Here is a 6,000-nt window from a genome sequence, read left to right as displayed (position 1 = left end):
ATTTTAACACTCCCCCTCGGTACTAGTTCTCATTCGCTGCACCACAGCGAAAGCTGTTGGGCAAGTATTGAACTAAGTAGAGTGGAGGGTAGTTAGTCAATCTATTCCTAAAATTTCTCAACTTTTTCCAAATCTCTAAATCATTTTCTTAAATTTATTCCTAAAATCCCTAAATCATTTTCCTTTTATTCCTACAATCCTAAATCATTTTCCTTTTATTCCTACAATCCTAAATCATTTTCTTAACATAAATACAGTCATTCATGCAATGGTTGGGCTTAACCCTATTGGGCTAATGATGGTATTTTAACACTCCCCTCAGTACTAGTTCTCATTCCCTGCACCACAGCGAAAGCTCTCATATGGGCAAGTATTCAGCTCTTTCGTAGACAAGTCTACCACTTCCACATGCTTTATTCTACCATGAAACATCGAATTTTCTACTAGACAAATCACAGATTGGTTGTTGCATTGAAGTGGTATCGAATAGTCAACTTTCTAGTGTCAATCTTTCATCAGAAGTTTCAGCCATGTACATTCCTGAGCTGCTCCCGCCGCTGCTCTGTACTCTGCTTCTCTAGTTGACAATGATACAGTTGGTTGTCTTTTGTTACACCAATAAATTGTTCTCGAACTGAGCTTGAACAAATACCTGGTGCTTGATCTTCGAGTATCGTGATATCGATTGACATATCTCAAGGTCTGTCGAGCCGCATCCAAATGAGGCTTCTTTAGACTTCACATATACTGACTAAGGACTCAACTTCATTTCCGAGTCCATTTGTTTGGTTCATGTAGATCTCCTTGTCCAACTCTCCATGCAAGAAAATATTTTTCATATCCATCTGCCAAAATTTTCAATCTTTATTTACCGCAAGTACTGAAGGAACTAGTACAATAATGATCTTTGCCACTAGACTAAATTTTTCGTCATAGTCTAGTCCATATTGTTGAGAGAACCTTGGATCTACAATCTTAGTTTTGTATCTCACGATTGATCCACGCGCCTACTTGGGAGACGTTTACACACCCATATACGGAATGATAAATTCCCCTCTCAAACCAATCCAGGAAGGCTCAATTAGTAGTCAGGATGGCCGAGTGGTCTAAGGCGCCAGACTCAAGTTCTGGTCCTCGTAAGAGGGCGTGGGTTCAAATCCCACTTCTGACAATTCATCCATATTATTGTTAGGCAAAACTCGTGCCAGAGTGGATAATATCTATAACCACCCACCGTTTTATGGGCTTCGACAACGCTAAGAACTCGTACCGTGGTGGATATCAATTGAACTCACCAGTGCTTTTTAAAAGTGTCAAAACGGTAAACGAGAACATCACAAATTGATGTTGATTGAAAATTTGTACTAGGGAGAAGCACCAAACACAATTATAAAAAGGCATGCTTCGTTCACATCGCTAGAAGGAGGGCTTCTTGAACCTCCGACCTTGTGGTTAACAGCCACACGCTCTAACCAATTAAGCTAAGCTATTCCAACCAATCATTTGTTACAATCTAAGACCACCATTAGTTGATATTGTCTGCTTTCATTCGTTACGTCTCGGTATGTGCCTCACGGTTTTAAACCAAATCTACTATGGATAGGTTTTCAGACCCTTGCAAGAAATGTTTCTTCACCTCTCTAATCGACGTGGGATCTCACTATCGACCCCTTCTGAGTGCCAAGCGTCCTCACTGGCACATCGCCTAGTGACTAGCTCTGATTTCATTTGTAAAAGTCCAAGCCCACTGCTAGCAGACATTGTTCATTTTTGCCCAGTAGGTATTGCCATGAGCCTCACAGTTTTAAATCGCACCTATTAGTGAGAGGTTTTCGCACCCTTATCAGGATTGTTTCGTTCCTCTCTCCAACAGCCAGTAGATATTATCTATTTTAATCCGTTACGTATCGTCGTCAGCCTCACAGTTTTAAAACGCTAAGAAATGGAACTCACCAGAGGTGAAGAAACATTGTTCATTTTTATGGGCTTGTGTCGAACTTTTCAACGCTAAGAAATGGAACTCGTACGTGGATATCAATTGAACTCACCAGTGCTTTTTAAAAGTGTCAAAACATGATTGTTTAGTTAGTTCTCAGTACACGAGACCATGACAAATCGATGTTGATTGAAAATTTGTTCTAGGGAGAAGCACCAAACACAATTATAAAGGCATGCTTCGTTCACATCGCTAAAAGGAGGGCTTAAACCTCCAACCTTGTGGTTAATAGCCACACGCTCTAACCAACTGAGCTATTCCAACCAATCATTTGTTACAATCCAAGACCACCATTAGTTGATATTGTCTGCTTTCGTTCGTTACGTCTCGGTATCTCCCTCACGGTTTTAAACTGAATCTGGATAGGTTTTTAGACCCTTGCAAGAAATATTTCTTCACCTCTCTAATCGACGTGGGATCTCACTATCGACCCCTTCTGAGTGCTAAGTGTCACGGTCATGCTCGTCTAGGGCGTGTTGCCCATGACAAGCCAAACCCTTGTCATGTCTTTTCATTCTATTGTTTTTCCTTTTGTAATTCTAGGGCGTATGACGCCTCAAAAATATCAGTTCTAGCCAGACATAAAATGGCTCAGAATGTACTATAGGGGGATATGACTAGTTGTCAACTTCTCCCTACCCAAGGTTATATATGCTAAGCCGTTGTTATCTTTCTCTTTCTTGCTTATATAACGTCTCTTTCCAAAATCTCTCTTTCTAAAATCTCTCTCTCTCCTCATTTTCTAAAACCTTCTTTTAAAACCGAGGCTATAGGCTCGATCATACGTCGCTTGGCCGTAGGCGACGCAAGAACAAATTGGCTTAGCTCACTTGTCGTTGGAAAGTGAGTGCCGCACAATCGCTAGTCCACTGCCTTCGAAAGTGCGATTGTGTCAAGTGGTATCAGAGCTTTGTTAGCTCCGTAACATCGTAAAGACCGAAATCATGTCGGCGACAAAGTTGACACCCAAAGCACAAGCCGACCAGCTTATGCTAATAGAGGAGGAAATGCTGTTCCTCAAGGAAGTCCCTGACACCCTCCGCTTCCTGGAAGCACGGGTGACCGAATTGAGTGGGAAAGTCGTAGAAATCTATGCAATGGGCAACCACCTGGATGGGTTGCCAATCGCAGAACTGATGTATCGAGTGACCTCGCTCGAAGAAAGAGTTGCTCCTACGAGCATCCCAAAACCGTTTGGTAGTCCGGATAGCTTTGTCGCGCACAAAGAGGGACGTGGCGAAGAGTTCGACGTGCTACAAAATACAATGATGAGTTTGTTCAATGTATTAGCTGATGAATTCAGAACAACAATTGACGACATCCAAGAAAGGATGGCCTCCATGAGCACTCAAATTGAAGTGATCATGAAAGCCGTGGAAGGCGTCACGGCTGGGCAAACTAATGCAGGATCCAACTGTTGGCTTTTTGGCCCTTGATCTCACTTTAATTAATTTCAATTAATTAATTGATGTTTTGATGATAACAAACCTACTTTTTAATTATTAACTATTTTCAGTATTTTGAACTGTCCACGGTATAAGGTCGGGAATAACGATTTCAACGACCTTTCAATTACTCAAATCAGAGCTAAAACGAAGAAATTACAATCGAGACAACATACCCGACGTGATGATGTGTCAACAAAATCAAAATGATGGACAAATCAAAATATATCAAAGTATGACATTTATAATTTTGGGAGAGTAACAAATGTAGTTTTTTTTTCTTATTATTATATTTTTAAATAGAGTTATTTTTACAAAATATAAATTTGAATTTAACCGTTACTCACATCGATTTTTATTATTACTATATTATATTATTATATTTTAAAATTTTGGTAGTTACTCACATAGTTTTTATTATTATATTTATAATAAATTTTGAATTTCATTTGACCATTATTCACATAACTTTTTATTATTATTATATTATATTACTATTATATTAAAATTTTGAAATAAATGAATTTAGAAAATTTTCTTATTTATTTACTTTTAATCTCCACCTTCCATTATTCCTAACACAATCCAATGGTCAATATTCAATCCTACATTTTGCCACTTTTCTCCTCTATATAAACTCATCTTTCCCCACATTTTAAAAGACACAACTTACATACATTCTCCAATCCTCATTTGTTCAAAGTCTCCATTGTTTGTTGCTCTCTCCAAGCTTACAAGTTTATTTCTTTTCATCTTATTCTTGAGAGGGATTATTACTATATTGTGAGGAAATAGTTGTGAGTATCCCAAATTGTAAATCTACTCTTTGAGAGAGTTGTGGTGTGTTATTATCAAACTCAAATACTTGTATCGGTTTGATCTTGCGCCGTGGAAAGGATTGAGTTTGCTCTTAAACTCGTAAAAAGAGCGGTGTAGCGGTTTGGCTCAGATCCGTGGAAAGAGTCGAGAAAGTTCTTTATTCAAATTCCCAAGAGGCGCTTGGAGAGTGGAGTAGGTCGAGTTTGACCGAACCACTATAAAACTACGGTGTCATTTTCTCTAACTCTTTCCTATTTAATTTCAAAATTATTATTGTGATTTATTGCATGTTCTACTTGATTATTGTTTTGACTTGAATTACTTTGTTATAGTAATTATCATCTTCTACTTATTTGTAAAAAGTTTCATCATTAGAAAAATTAATCACGTTTAAACACTTTTATCGTTAAAACCCTATTCACCCCCCCCCCCCCTCTAGGGTTGCCATACCGATCCAACACCAACAAACTAAGGTTCCCAGACCCTAGGACCTTCAAAGGGAATCGGGACGCCAAGGAGTTGGAAAACTTCATCTTTGATGTCGAACAGTACTTCAAAGCCACAACGGCTTGTACTGACGAAAAGAAGGTGACTGTAGCCTCGATGTATCTCGTAAAGGACGCCAAACTGTGGTGGCGTATGAAGGTGCAAGACATCGAGGATGGATTGTGCACCATCGACTCATGGGAGAACCTCAAGAAAGAGTTGAGGGAACAATTCCTCCCCGAAAACGCAGGACATATAGCAATGGAGAAAATAGTAGCCCTGAAACATACGGGAAACATACGAGACTATGTCAGACAGTTCTCAACCCTGATGCTGGATATCAGGGGCACAGCAGAGAAGGACAAGGTGTTCTTCTTTATAAATGGGTTATAGCCGTGGGCCAAAACAAAGTTACATGAGAACAAGGTCCAAACCCTAGCTGCCGCAATGGCCTGCGCCGAGAGACTCCTAGACTGTGGGAATGAAGTGGGATCCCAAAGAAGAATGACACCGGCCCCAAACACTGGGGGCAAAACATACAAGCCACCAGGTCATCAAAATGGAAGCCCCAACAGACCGAACAAAGGTAACGACAGACTAAGCGGATGGACGGATAGACCTCCTCAGAACAATCAAGCGGGGACATCTCGAGGACCTTACCATCAAAGGAACCACCCGACGACACCTTTACAATGCATGCTGTGTAAAGGTCCCCACAAAGTATCCTACTGTCCTCATCGGGCCTCTCTCACTGCGCTCCAAGTGTCCATTCAAGAGAGCAATGACGCAAGGGTCGAGACTATGCTAGACAAGAAGGAAGATCACGACAACCCCCGAATGGGCGCACTTAATTTCTTGTTAGCCCTCCAACGGAAAGCCGAACCAAAGGAGATAATAGAGAAAGGGCTCATGTTCGTAGATGCAACAATAAATTCTCGACTGAGCAAGAGCACTCTGATAGACTCAGGAGCGACCCACAACTTCATTGCTGATCAGGAAGCCCGAAGATTGGGACTCACATAGGAAAGAACCTGGGGAAAATGAAAGCTGTCAACTCCGAGGCCTTGCGTATTATGGGAGTTTCCAAAGGAGTCCCCTTCAAAATAGGGGATTGGACAGGAGAGCTAGACCTTGTTGTGGTTCGCATGGAAGACTTCGACGTGGTACTTGGGATGGAGTTCCTCCTAGAACACAAAGTCATCCCAATGCCACTGGCGAAATGCTTGGTGATCACCGACCGCAACCCCACAGTAA

General features: G+C 40.9%; 2 non-coding genes across 2 annotated transcripts; one reads left to right on the top strand and one right to left on the bottom strand.

Moving 5' to 3' along the window:
- The first annotated feature begins 1,087 nt into the window (after positions 1 to 1,087).
- TRNAL-CAA (transfer RNA leucine (anticodon CAA)) lies at positions 1,088 to 1,171 on the top strand. Its single transcript has one exon. It is a non-coding gene; the product is annotated as a tRNA-Leu (tRNA).
- Positions 1,172 to 2,186: 1,015 nt separating this feature from the next.
- Positions 2,187 to 2,260, bottom strand: TRNAN-AUU (transfer RNA asparagine (anticodon AUU)). The gene has a single exon. It is a non-coding gene; the product is annotated as a tRNA-Asn (tRNA).
- Positions 2,261 to 6,000: the final 3,740 nt, after the last annotated feature.

The sequence above is a fragment of the Cucurbita pepo genome, chromosome 16 (assembly GCF_057944985.1).
Source record: "Cucurbita pepo subsp. pepo isolate OVF chromosome 16, ASM5794498v1, whole genome shotgun sequence".
In the NCBI taxonomy this organism is placed as follows: domain Eukaryota; kingdom Viridiplantae; phylum Streptophyta; class Magnoliopsida; order Cucurbitales; family Cucurbitaceae; genus Cucurbita; species Cucurbita pepo.
The sequence above is the reverse complement of the archived record's forward strand: the minus strand, read 5'-3'. Positions and strand labels throughout refer to the sequence as shown.